The 14944-nt window shown below is 36.7% G+C and overlaps 1 non-coding gene and 1 pseudogene across 1 annotated transcript; one reads left to right on the forward strand and one right to left on the reverse strand.

Moving 5' to 3' along the window:
* Window positions 1–5555: 5555 nt before the first annotated feature.
* Window positions 5556–6516, reverse strand: LOC109270211 (olfactory receptor 13F1-like; annotated as a pseudogene).
* A 3799-nt stretch (window positions 6517–10315) lies between these two features.
* Window positions 10316–10503, forward strand: LOC128778753 (U2 spliceosomal RNA). The gene has a single exon (XR_008424471.1). It is a non-coding gene; the product is annotated as a U2 spliceosomal RNA (small nuclear RNA).
* Window positions 10504–14944: the final 4441 nt, after the last annotated feature.

A 14944-nucleotide genomic window follows, 5' to 3' on the forward strand; every position in this document is an offset into this window, starting at 1 on the left:
AAAACTTATACCTTTGAGTTCATGCACAAAATAAGCTCATAGATTTGAGACAAAAGTTTTTCATATAAAGAGAACAATAAAGATTGTATGTCAAATTACAGAATTTAGGAGTTGGAAGAAATTTGAAGACAATAACTTCACCTTTTATGAAAATGACTGTTATAAAAATGTAGACACTACTGGCATAAGAAGTGAGTAAACTTTAAGAAATAAGAAAAAAATGAAATTAAGCTTTTCCAAGAAAATCCAGTATGTCTTCTTCAACTGATGGGGTTATATCCAGATAAACCCATTGAAAGTTGAAAATATCATAAGTCAAAAATGCCTGTAGGGGTGCCTGGGTGTTTCCATTAATTGAGTGTCTGATTCGGCTCAGGTCATGATCTCATGGCTCGTGAGTCTGAGCCTTGCATCAGATTCCATGCTGATAGCTCAGACCCAGAAGCCTGCTTCAGATTCTTTGTCTCCCTCTCTCTCTGCCCCTTCCCCACTCATGTTCTCTCTCTCTCTCTGTGTCTCTCTCTGTGGCTTTCTCTCCTCTTCCTTCTCTCTCTCTCTCAAAAACATTTAAAAAATTAGAAAAAGAAATGCATTTAATTTACTAATCTACTGGACATCAGAGCTTATCCTAGCTTAACTTGAACATGCTCAGAACACTTACATTACCCTATAATTGGTCAAAACTATCTCATACAAAGCCTGTTTACAATAAAACGTTGAATGTTTCATTTAATTTATTGAGTACTGCACTGTATGCAACTGAGAAACAGAACTCTTACGATCATGTTGCTCAGACGGGAAGCTGAGCCACTGCTTACCACAGAAGAATATCATACCACATCTTACTAGCCCAGGAAAAGATCACAATTCAAATTTTAAAGTATGGTTTCTACTAATGCATATCATTTTCACATCATTGCAAAGTCAACATATCCTAAGTCAAACCATTTTAATGTATGACCATCTGTATGTATGTCTATTGAAAAAGTAAAACACGTATTTTTCAGTTCCCTTTCAAGAGAACTACTTGAGTTTTTCTGTTTGTCTGTTTGTTTATTCCTGATTTTTGTTTTACCCAAGGACTTGACCTGGCCCCAACCTAACCTGGCCCCTACGTATTTCCCCTTCTTCCCTCCCTCCTCATATTTCTCCCATGTTTGAACAAGCTGTGCTACATTCACTGTTACTTCTTCAATTATATATCATGTTGTTTACACCTAAAGACAACAGCATATGCCACTTCATCTCCAGCATCACATTTCTCTTTCTATGGTAACAGCTTGCAATCTCATTAAACACAATTCAAGTGTTAGATCTTCTACAAATCCTTTGAAACTTTACTGGGTTAGTTATTCCCTCCTGTATGCTGTCCTGAATTTTATCTCTGTTACGGCTATTTTCCTTTTATACTATAATCATTTGTTCGTTTCTGAAATTTACCCAATGGCAGAACTCACTGTTCTCTGTATGAAGTCTAATGTAAAATAAATTCTAATAGTAGGCAGTAATTAATTACTGAATTAACATTTTTAAAGAATAGTAAAATGTAGTCCAAGTAGTTGATATAATACAGGGAGATAAGAGAACTTGAATTTATGTATTATTTCATTGAACTAAACAACATATCCAAAAGCTTTGGGTAAAATAGCAGCTAATATTAAATGTATGGACATACAAGGGCAGATAAAAGAATGATAAATATACTGAAGAGGTCATTTTGGCTGGGTAAGGCAGAAATAATATCAGTGTATAATTATTCTGTAATAAGCAATTGCTGGGAAAAATATATCAATTGGATAAACCCTTCTTAAGGAATACTGACAATTTCACTCTTTCAGAAGCAATAGTCATTTTAAATATTTCCTTTCAAAGAAATCCCCTTGAAATTGCTAGCAAATAATAATTGTACTTTTATTTTTTATGTGATTACCTAACATCTATTTGTACGTAATACAGGTGAGCTGCCTGGTACAGTCCCACAGCCTGAGATGGATGAGGAGAGTGGCTCTGCTCAAGGGCCACCCACTTCAACAACCCAAAAGAGTTCAGAAAGGAATCCCTGCTTGTTCTGCCCAGCAGGATGTTTGGGGGTCTGATGGAATAAGTAAAAGGTCAACATGAAAGGGAGGCCCAGTTCAGGTAGTCAGAACCCAGTAGAATCAAGAGGACACCCATACAGGGAATGATTCAGCTCAGACTGTCAGAGAAAAAGTGAAAGGCAGAAAAAGAGATAACTTGGGGTATTTTATGCTTATATCCCTAGGTATAATGATATATATGGTTATAGCCCTAGATATCCCTAGATACCACCAAAGTGATAGGCTAGACTTGTAACAACTCATAGATGTTTCTCAAACATTGAAATCACAGAAAAATTCAAAAAAATTTTAATGTTTACTTATCTCATACAAAGAGAGAGAGAGAGAAGGAAGAGAAGAGAGGGAGCAAGTAGGGGAGGAGCAGAGAGAAAGAGGGAGACACAGAATCCAAAGCAGGCTCAAGGCTCTGAGCTGTCAGCACAAAGCCTGACACAGGGCTCGAACTCACAAACCAGAGATCATGACCTGAGCCAAAGTTGGGTGTTTCACTGTCTGAGTCACCCAGGTACACCAAAATCACAGCAAATTCAAACTACCTGGAGCTAGAATCTACCCAGAAAAAAAAAAAAAAAGATCAAAAACTGACTCTATCAAAGGATAGAGTCCATCATCCTAGCTGATTGACAAGTGGTCTTTTGGAATTAGCCAATATGAACTTTTAAATAATTATTATAAGTATATCAAATAAACTATTCCCATTTCATAGACAAGGAAATTAGATTCGATGTTTAAGAAATTGCCTAAATTCAGGATGCCTGGATGGCTCCATTGGCTAAACGTCCAACTTCTGATTTCAGCTCAGGTTCATGGGTCAATCCCCACACATCCTGGCCTGGGCGGGGTGGCGGGGGCGGGGAGACTGTCAGTACAAAGCCTGCTTGTGATTCTCTCTCTCTCCCTGGCTCTTTGCTCCTCACCTGATCACGCGGTGTTCACACACACTCTCAAAATAAATAAACATTAAACAAAAATGAAATTGGCTAAGATCACTAAGTTTATATACAAACCAAAAAAATGTAATTCTTTTTTTTAATTTAAATTAAGTTAGTTAACATATAGTATAGTATTGGTTTCATGGATAGAATTTAGTGATTCATCACTTACATATAACATCCTGTGCTCATCCCAACAAGTGCCCTCCTTAATGCCCATCACCCATTGAGCCCATCCCCTTACCTACCTCCCTGCTAGCAACCCTCAGTTTGTTCTCTGTGTTTAAGAGTCTTTTATGGTTTGTGTCCCTCTCTGTTTTTATCTTATTTTGCCTTCCTTCCCCTCTGTTCATCTGTTCGGTTTCTTAAATTCCACATGAATGAAATCATATGATATCTGCCTTTCTTCCCCTGACTTATTTTGCTTTTAACACACACCAGTTCCATCCATGTTGTTGCAAATGGTAAGATTTCATTCTTTCTGATCGAGTAATATTTCATTATATGTATTGTGTGTGTGTGTGTGTGTGTATGTATGTATATATATATATATATATATATATATATATATATATATATACATGCCACATCTTCTTTATCCATTCAATTCATCAGTTGGTGGACATTTGGGATCTTTTCATAATTTATTGTTGATAGTGCTGCTATAAACATTGGGGTGCATGTGCCCCTTTGAATCAGCATTTCTGTATACTTTGGATAATTTACTCTATATCCCAAGTGTACTATTCTTTCACCTTTACCACAGCTCTGACCAATAACAGGAAAATATAACCAACCATTTTATACACAGTTGTCCTAAATTATTCCCTAGAGAGTCCAGCCATCAGTGCACAGTCAATTAGTCAACCAACTTACGTCCCTATCTTTGTGAAGTCATCATTCTTAGGCTTCTCCTCTCATCCAATCAATGGCTGCATCAGAGTTCTTTACTTAGACCAATGGACCAATTATCCTGATGAATGTTTATTCATATCTGAGATCAAATCCAGCCCTACAACCCTGTAATTCCCATATTCATCCTATCTTCTTCATCCCATTGCTTTCTGGATTCAAGGGATCACAACAATTTCATTGACTTTGGTGAGAGCTTCATGATAAAGAGCAAATGAGTTTTGCACACTGACCTCACATTTAGTCATCTGGTCCAGAAAGGACATACAAATGTCACAAATACGGATGAGTGTACATTTTTTAATTCCTTGTATATTGTGGTTTATATAATAAGATATATTCATGTATTTCCATATTGCACATGATTTTAGTGGGTTTGGAGTACTGTATACTTTATAATATAAATATAAATATTTATAAATATAATATAAATATTTATAATATAAATATAATATAATCATGTATAAAATAAATATAAATTATGTCATGTATTTTGTTTCTAAATGCTTATGGCTTCATTTATACCCATGGATTTATGCATCAAGGTGTCAGCAGAAACACAATCAAAAAGGGAAGGTCCTTGTAGTTTCACTGAAACATCCTGCAGCTTCTTTGAATTTACAAAATAATGTCAACACTCGAAGGCCAACAACAAACTGCTAAACTGTCTGTTATTTTTTCCAGACAGGCACTCCTCTACCCCATTTCTATTCAGTATGTATTTGTGCAGACCTTCTCCATTTGTATATAGACATTCAAATCACACACATCTACCTGCATGCACAAATATTTCCACACACACATGTAAAACATAGTCACACTTTGTAGAATATGCAATCACTTCCAAAAATTTTAGCAATGCTGAAAAAGAGGTTGTACTAGTTTCCTAACGCTACCATAACAAAATAGCAGAGACTTCATTGCCTCAACAACAGAAATTGACTTGCTCATAGTTCTGGAGGATAGAAGACCAAGATTAAAGTGTTGGCAGATTTGATTTCTTCTGAGGCCTCTCCCTGGCTTTCAGATAGCCGCTTTCTTGCTATGTCCTTGCTTCTGTGTGTGAGCAACCCTCTGTACCCATGTGTGTCTAAATTTCTTATTTTCCCAAAATGACACAACTCCAATTGTATGAGGGCCCACACTGACAGCCCTCATTTTAACTTAATCACCTCTATAAAGGCCATATCTCCAAATGTAGATACATTCTGAGGTACTGGGGATTAGAGCTTCAACATAAGTTTTGCAGAGACACAACTCAGCCTAAAACAGAGGTTAATAATAAACTATCTAAAAAGTCTACTATAGTTTTTACATTTGTATATTACATGCACATAATTTTGAATACTAACAATACACCAACTTAATGTTTAAAGCTATACTTACATTCTATCACCCAAAACAAAATATTGAAATTTGTCACCATGAGCCCTTTTTATGTAAGATTTCAGATATGCTTATGTAAGATATGTCTACATTATCTTAGAGCTTCAGCAGTCAGTCAAGGAGGAAACTTAGGAAATCACACATCTTATTTAAAATGAGTGTCTTCCCCTCTTAGTCCAATGTTCTGGTGCGTATTGAACACATCAATACATCCCTTAGATTAATGTTACGATTTGCTATGGGGGATTAAAAAAGCACACAGAGGGTTCCTAATCAGCAATTTTTTCACAGCTGCTTTTACCTCTTTGTTCCGTAAACTATAAATGATAGGATTCAACATGGGGGTTAATCCAGCATATACCAAAGCCATAAATTTGTCTATTTCTTGTGAATCTACAGCGGAGGGCTTCAGGTACATGGAGAGAGCTGTCCCATAGAACAAAACCACCACAATCAGGTGGGCTGCGCATGTTGAAAAGGCTTTGCTTCCACCATCCACTGAGCTGATTCTCAGGATGTTGGAGAGAATGAATGCATAAGAGACACAAATGAGGAGCATCGGCATAGGAAGAAGAAGTACGCTGATCACCAGCATGATTAACTGCACCCTGGGAGTATCCACACAAACTAGTTTCAAGACAGCCAGAATTTCACAAGTGAAGTGATTGATGATGCTACTTCCACAGAGAGACAGCTGCAGCACAGATACTGTTTCCACCAGGGCGGTGAGGCAGCCTGTCATCCAGGAGCCAGCGGCAATCTGCACACAAGCCCTCTTGTTCATGATGATGGGGTATCTCAGAGGGTTGCAGATGGCCACATACCGGTCATATGCCATCGTGGACAGGAGCACACACTCAGTGGAGCCCATGGCAAGAGAAAAGTACATCTAAGTGGCACATCCTCAGAATGAGATGGTATTTTTCCCTGAAACAAAGTTTGTCAGCATTGGAGTGAGAGCAGAAGAGGTATACCAGATGTCTAAAAGGAGAGGTTGCTGAGGAAGAATACATGGGTTTGTGTAGGTGGGAATCCAGGATGGTGATGGAGATCAGAACGATATTACCCAGCAAGGTGATCAGGTACATCAGCAAACACAGCACAAATGTGATGACTTCAGCTTTGGGGTAATGAGTAAATCCCAGGAAAATAAAATTGGAAATGACTGTCAAGTTTGCCTTGACCATTTTATGCCTCTTTGTTTATCTGTAGTAGTGAATAAAAATATACATTGTACATATATGAAAATTAAATTCTACCATCTTTCAAGGGGATTAGTTAGGGGTACTTTAAAAGGATCATTATTAGACACTTCTCTAAAGAAGACATCCGGATGGCCAACAGGCACATGAAAAGATGTTCAACGTCGCTCCTTATCAGGGAAATACAAATCAAAACCACACTCAGATACCACCTCACGCCAGTCAGAGTGGCCAAAATGAAGAAATCAGGAGACTATAGATGCTGGAGAGGATGTGGAGAAACAGGAACCCTCTTGCACTGTTGGTGGGAATGCAAATTGGTGCAGCCACTCTGGAAAGCAGAGTGGAGGTTCCTCAGAAAATTAAAAATAGACCTACCCTATGACCCAGCAATAGCACTGCTAGGAATTTATCCAAGGGATACAGGAGTACTGATGCATAGGGGCACCTGTACCCCAATGTTTATAGCGGCACTCTCAACAATAGCCAAATTATGGAGAGAGCCTAAATGTCCATCAATGATGACATGGATAAAGAAATTGTGGTTTATATACACAATGGAATACTACGTGGCAATGAGAAAAAATGAAATATGGCCTTTTGTAGCAACATGGATGGAACTGGAGAGTGTGATGCTAAGTGAAATAAGCCATATAGAGAAAGACAGATACCATATGGTTTCACTCTTATGTGGATCCTGAGAAACATAAGAGAAACCCATGGGGGAGGGGAAGGAAAAAAAAAAAAAAAGAGGTTAGAGTGGGAGAGAGCCAAAGCATAAGAGACTATTAAAAACTGAGAACAAACTGAGGGTTGATGGGGGGTGGGAGGGAGGGCAGGGTGGGAGGGAGGGCAGGGTGGGTGATGGGTATTGAGGAGGGCACCTTTTGGGATGAGCACTGGGTGTTGTATGGAAACCAATTTGACAGTAAATTTTATATATTAAAAAAAATAAAAATAAAAATAAAATAAATAAAAAAAAATAAAATCTAAAAAAAAAAAAAAAAAGGATCATTATTCTGGCAATACCATGCTAATTATTCACTCATTCACTCATTTGTTGAATATACTACAAGTCACTGAAGATCTCTTTGAATTACCTAAAAAGCTACTCTTGGGCAACTCAGAATAAAATATCACACAGTCAAGTAAAGAAATAAATACAATTAACATCATATAAATACACCCTCGGGTACCATGAGAACACAGAGGGTAAGAATCTGAGCTCTGTGTTAGGAACACTGGTCAGTGAGACATTGTGACACTTAGTTTAATCAAAAAAGGCATTAGACCTGGGGCGCATGGGTGGCTCAGTGGTTGAGCATCAAACCTGGATTTGGCTCAGGTCATGATCCCATGGTCAAGCCCCGCACAGGTTCAGTTCAAGCCCCATGTCAGGCTCCACACTGGCAGTGCGGAGACTGCTTGGGATTCTCTCTCATTCCCTCACTCTCTCATCTCTCATCTGCTCACATTCTCTCTCTCTCAAAATGAATAAACAAACTTTTAAAAAAATGTGTTATACCTAATCGAGTTAAGGACCACTGGAGGCTTGCTGGGGAAAGAAAAAAAAATTTTGTAAAATGTTACATGGAGAAAGGATTTAGTTGCATTTCATAAAACTGCTAATTATGTGTTGTAACACATGGATATGCGGTACACTATAAATAGAAGATAAACCTGTGTCCAATCACTATCGCGCTACCTGATTTCAATTTCCAAGAAGGCATTTTTGAATATGGAATCACCCTGAGCCCACGCTTTCTTAGAAACAAACTGATTTTCAAAGTTCAGGATTTTATAATGCAATTCTAATTACTTGTGATGTATCTCACAATTAGTCGCATATGGGAACATGTTTAAAAACCACTGTCCTATAAGTAGAGTTCAAATGCAATCAATCACACACACTCAAGCCTCACATCCTCATCATTGCCTACTTCTCCAACCTCATCTTCCAACACTCCAGCTCCAGACTCTGGTCTGAAACAACAACCAGCTTGTAATTTCTCATACCTATCGTGCCATTTTATATTTTTATGTCTATAACCAACAGTTCATCTACATGCTGTTACCTTTCTCACCAACTCCAATCTTGTTTTTCATGAATATTTATCCAGTCATCAAAACTGTAGGCCACTGTCTCAAGTACAGCTTCGTTCTTTATGTATACCCACATTACTCAAGTATATTACACTGAACAATAGCCATATGTGCACATCCCATTGGCTCCCACCCCTGGTACAACTGAGCTTCTCCAGATCTTGTTCCCCATAATACTAGCAAAGAATAAATTACATTCAAGATTTTTAATAACACACCACTCCCTTGAGCATGGGCAATGTTTGGTACATATTCAAATAAGAACATTTTCACTATTGGTTGGTCTCTGTGCCAACATAAAAGCCTAAGATTTCTCAACTGCTCATTTAGATCTGCACCCTTATCTGTAACATTAAAGGAACTAGTTCATTTAAGAAACAAAGATGATGAGCTCTTAGCTTTAAATATTTGACATAGAGTGAGGTGGGGAAGGCAATGACCATTTGTACTCTTAGGAGAGGTTGAGGTATTCCCCAATCATCTTCTGTAGGGTTTTAGACCACTGTCCTCTGAGTGTAAGAATTGGACTCTAAATCCAACCATGCTACTTACTGGTGTGCATAATCAGGCAAATCACTTGGCCTCTTTGAAATCAGTTTGTTTGGGGTTTTTTTTCGTAATCTATACAGGAAGATGACAACTCCTAGATTAATTTATTTTAAAATTCTTTTTCCACCACCCAATTCCATGGCCTCTCTAATATTTCAGAACATCACAAAACGTTTATGATTTCATCATCTCCCTGCTTTTCTTTCAGAGCTATACCTGCCTATGCTAACCCAGTGCTGGTTCACACTGGCTCAGATAAAAAACTTAGTACTTCTTCATAATCTATTAAAATTTCAACCTCCAATCCATAGGTGAATAGGAAACACCTGACTGATTATTTCCAGAAAGGTGACTGTTAAAGGTTTCTGCTCTTTAAAGTTCATTTGGGTCAGCACACACCATGCTTCTACTGAGGGCTTCTCTAGCGGTCTTTCCCCCCTCAGCACCCAGTTTTCCTACTCTAGCTCTTGCTCTTCTTGCTTTCTCTTCTTTCTTCACTACTGTCTGGTCTTTTCTTATAAACAAAATAATGATGTCTTTTTCTCATGCAGATTGGGTCCCTAGTCTTTCCCTTATCCTTCCTTTACAATGCTTGTAAGAGTCTCACCTATCCTAAGTCATTTTATTGAGATACTTTCCCTATAATGACTTCAGATGCCAGGGCTAAGACAACCATATGTTTTCCAACAATCTCTTCCCTTTTCCTTCCCAAATGTCAGAGCCAGAACAAATCAGAGTTCTACCCCAACATTTTTATTTTAAAGTTGATGGATGCTTGAAGGAGTTTAATGACTTGTCTGAGATAAATGAGAAAATCAAAAGCAAATCGAAAACTTCCGTCCCACATTTTGGGCTCATTTCAACTCAATATTTTCCTTATCAACAAGTACTTCTTTTAAAAGTAAATATCTGGTCTCCTATTCTGGTCTCCTGGCCTAGCTGAGACCCGTGAATCAGTTTTATAAATCGGAGGATACAGAAAGAGATGGATAAGGTCTGCTCTCATTTACCTCAGCACATGTGATCAGTATCTTCCTCTTTGACTAATGTATGCTTCACTATTTAAAGTTGATCTCCAGCATGGTCTTGCTTGTGAATCTTTGTGCAGTGCTCAGAAAAGTAAAAGAATCTAATCGCTTCTCAGCCTTTTGGCTAAGATCAAGTGTAGAAAAGTAAAAGAATCTGACTTTGTAATTATGGTAATTCTCCATGAAAACTGTATTAGAGTGGGTTATGCAGAGGTATTTTTATTCAGAAATTGCAATGAAAAAGGATATGGATGCTCTTGGTTTGCAAAAAATCAAGCCAGATCTTTCCTCATTCACAAATTCTCAACATACAGAGCTTTTGGTAAAAATATAAAAATAACTGCCTAAGAAAAATAATGACAAAGATTTTTTTCTGCCAAAATCACCACCTATGCTCTGCTCTCTAAAACTTCCAAAGGGTTATCCCTGGATCTAAGACTACTAAAGTCTCTTGTTGCTATTAGGGACTTTCCAACTCCCTTAACAATTTAATGCTGTGATTCTGGAACATAAAGAAGTTAAACTTTCTAGTTCTCCAGGGTTTGATTCTCCAAGTTCCATGTACTAATTGGGAACCAAAAAAATGAGGTGAAAAAACTTTTAATTAATTCAAGTTATCTGGGCCAATAAGAGACCTGATTGCTGAGCAGCCTTTGTGCAAGTAGAATTGTAGGAGACTATTTGTGTATTGGAAAGTATCCTGATAAGTGCAAGTATGTGGCAAGGTCAAGATTTATTTTTTACTATGTGCACACTATTTGAATCAACATGAGTACTACAAAGCTCCCTTCCCCACTGGATTGCATTGTTACTTTTGACATAAACTAATTGATATCTTGTTCTGTTCCACTAGTCTATTCTTCTTATCCTTGAACCAATACTACATTGTCTTTTTAGCTATAGCTCTATAAATCTTGATTTTGGTCCTCTAAATTATTTCTTCTTTATGGGTGGTTGGTTGGTGTTGGTATTTGTATATATATTTGGCTTATCAATTTTCACAATATACCTGCTGGAATTTTGATTGAGATAGCCTTGAACCTTCTAAATTTCAATTTAGAGAGAACTGACATCTTTATACTATTGTATCTTCTAATTCATTAACTAGGTATTTTTAAATTTCTCTCAATGTTGGGGCACCTGGGTAGCTCAGTCAGTTGAGCGTCCAACTTTGGCTTAGGTCATTATCTCGGTCTGTGAGTTCGAGCCCCGCGTCCAGCGCTGTGCTGACAGCTCAGAGCCTGGAGCCTGCTTGGGATTCTGTGTCTCCCTTTCTCTCTGCCCCTCCTCCGCTCATGCTCTGTCTCTCTCTCTCTCTGTCAAAAATAAATAAGTTAAATTTTTTTTAATTCCTCTTAATGTTTTATTGATTTTTCTTGCACAAATGTCTTGTACATATTATACATTTATTCATATATTTTTTGTTTTTTGATGCTATTATAAATTGTGCTTTAATTCTATTTTCTACTTTCTTGTTATTGTTATGTAATGATTTTTCTATGCTAAAGTTATATTTAGCAATCTTGGTAAATTCACTTTTTTTGTAATAATTTCTTAAATTTTTAATAAAAATATAGTTGACATTAAATTCACTTATTAATTCCAATATTTTTAAACCATTTTAGTGTTCTACATACATATAGTATCATTCATAAATAGTGACAGATTTGTGTTCATTATTTATATCATTTATCATTATTTTTAGTACTGATTATTAATTCTGGTACTATTATAGTAGTATATTCGGGAGCTGAAACAAATAAGGTAAAATGAAACAATTCTGATTGAAAATGTACTGGTGCTTTAAAATGGCTATGAACTATTTAAAACTAGATTTTAGATATCTTAAAAATTAATATTCCTCTTGTATCACAAACAAGCAGATTGTAGAAGAAAAAACATTTCTATTTCCAAAATACTATAGCAAATATAAAGTCCATTTTCTTAGTCAGGTACAAATGAGCTTGCAGGAATCCTGTAAAATGTATTTCTAATGATTTCAGTAAACAGAACTGAAGAGAATAAAAATAAATTAAAAAGGGGCACCTTGGTGGCTCACTTGGTTAAGTGTCCAACTTCAGCTCAGGTCATGATCTCACAAGTTCATGAGTTGAGCCCTGCGTCAGGCTCTATGCTGACAGCTCAGAGCTTGAAGCCTACTTTGGTTTCTGTGTGTCCCTCTCTCTGCCCCTCCCTCGTTTATGCTTTGTCTCTGTCTCTCAAAAAGTGAATAAATGTTAGAAAATATTTAAAAATAAATAAATTAATTAATTAATTAAAATAAAAAACATCTGTCACTCTCTGATGTCTAATAAATGTAAATCAAATTAAGAAACTTCAGAGTAGATTGTAGAAAACATCATTATAATAGAATATCTGGATAGATCTTATCTGGCCACTAGATCTGCAATATGGGCAAATTCTCAGACAGAATTACTTATGACTAGGTGATGGAGGCCCAAGACCTCAGTAGAAAGCTTCACATATTTTAGCTCAGACCAAGGTCAATTGTCCTGATGATTTTATATCCCAAGTTACTTTCTGCCTGAGGTCCAATTAATGGGCCTTCACATGTCATATTCCTTATTTAAAAACTTAAAAGTGGAAAAAAAGGCACTTGAGGATAAAACAATTTCCAGAAAAGATGAGAAACTGCTCTGAACTATATTGAATCAGTGTTGTTTATGATAGGATGGCATGCCTTCTAACTAGATCTAAACATTTAAAACTAAGCATACCTATACTTCTCAATAAGTATGGGTATTAATTTATTAAACATTCTACCAAAATTTCAATGGCAATTTTCAATTGCAATTGGCAACTGCAATAGCAGCTAAATGCTTGACATATTTTATATTTCAGACCAATATTTTCTATAAGTATCAGGCAAGATATAGATACAAATCTGTCTAGAGTAATCCTTTTATTGACACATAGGGAAATTTGGCCAAAAAAAAATTATTTACTTGTAGCCTTAGCTGATCTTTCCTCAGGATTCATTTCATGTGGAGGACATAGTTTCCACAGAGTTTCCCCAGAGTCGCAAGGTAACCTAAAAAAGGCAGTTAACAGCCCATTCATAGGCCTTTAGAAACTTCTGAAGTCAAGATATTTCATGGATGTGATAACACAAGATTATATTAAATAAGTACATTTTTCCCTGGCTTATTAAATCCCAGAAATTAAATTTCCCCAATCTAGTGGAGAGTAGAAAGTATGGCTTTAATGTCAGTCTTTTCAGTCATGGTAAACACATCCTGACATTTTCAAGCTACCTCAGAATTCATGGAATCACAAATGATATCTCGTTTTTGAAGATTTCTAATATTTATCCTTTAAAATAATAGGAAAGTCTATCATGGCCTTAAAATGTCATTAGCAAGGAGAATATCAAGGATGTTTTATAAAAGAATGTCTCTAAGCAATGAAAGGTACAAATAGAACAAATGAAAATCTATGTGCAAATTTATCTTAAGAGAACTGTTGAATCTGTAAGCAATGATAGTGAATAGGAAAGAATTTGAAATTGTTCCTATTTGCCTGTAGATATTACTTCATTATATTTTAATATTTAATGTTAAAGGCAAGTACGAGACTAAAGTTTCCAAGGTTTGGAAGAATTCTCTTTACATCTTCCTCATCTCATTCGAGGCAAAGCCAATAAAAGTGATCTTCTGATGAAAAAGCTAGTATTCCAATGGGAAAACCAGAATTGCTTTGTTTTGGACCCTCATTCCTTTGTTATTCAATGATCACATATCATTTTACATAAATTGCTTGCTAGTCCCTCCATAATAAAAAAGGACAATTTTTATAAACAGATTATACAGTTTTACTATCCTAACAAGGAACTATCAGAAATAAGAAAAACTCTAGTGAATTTTTGCCTGATAGGAAGTCCACAGATCCATATAAAGTTACCATTATGGGTGTATATTAAGCAATTTTTCAGTGACAACTGAAATCTAATGGAGTGTCTCCAAACTCGATGGAAGAACCACCCATTTAATTTGATGACTACTTGAAAGCATTTCACTTGCACTGATAGGATGTGTCCATGCTGTCCACCTCAGGACACTGCCATCACAATGCTATGTCTGCTATTCCCATCACTTCCCTGAAATCTGATGCTCTTCCTGCTTCTAATAGGTGCTGCTATTTAAGGTGCCTATACAGTAGGTAATCCACGCTAGGACACTTGACATTGAAAGAGTAAACTGTTACTAATTACACCAGGGAAACTGATGTTAAGTAGACTAGTTCTGAGCAAAGGACACATATGGTCACCATTCCAAGGTTGGTTCTATTAGGGCCAACATGTTCCAAAGACAGAAGATGTTTCACTAAAAAAAAACCCAACCAACCAAACAAAAAAACAAAACAAAAAACAGGCATTGTTTTCTTTGTTCCCTGGCTGAGAGCAAGTACTTAAGCTTTGGTCTGAACCTGAAGTCTCCCAAGGTCCAGATATAAATTCATGGGGTCAGGCTGGGGAAATAATCTCTGGGAAGATACCATGCTACTCTGGGACTCAGGGTGGTAACAAATTTAAGATATAATGCTTTTTTAAATTTTTTTTATGTTTATTTATTTTTGAGAGAGACAGAGACAGAATGCGAGTGGGTTAGGGGCAGAGAGAGAGAGAGACACAGAATCCAAAACAGACTTCAGGCTCCAAGCTGTCAGCACAGAGCCCCATACTGGGCTCGAATGACCTGAGCTGAAGTTGGACG

Source organism: Panthera pardus, unplaced genomic scaffold (assembly GCF_024362965.1).
Source record: "Panthera pardus isolate Hobbes unplaced genomic scaffold, ASM2436296v1 HiC_scaffold_20, whole genome shotgun sequence".
Lineage (NCBI taxonomy): Eukaryota > Metazoa > Chordata > Mammalia > Carnivora > Felidae > Panthera > Panthera pardus.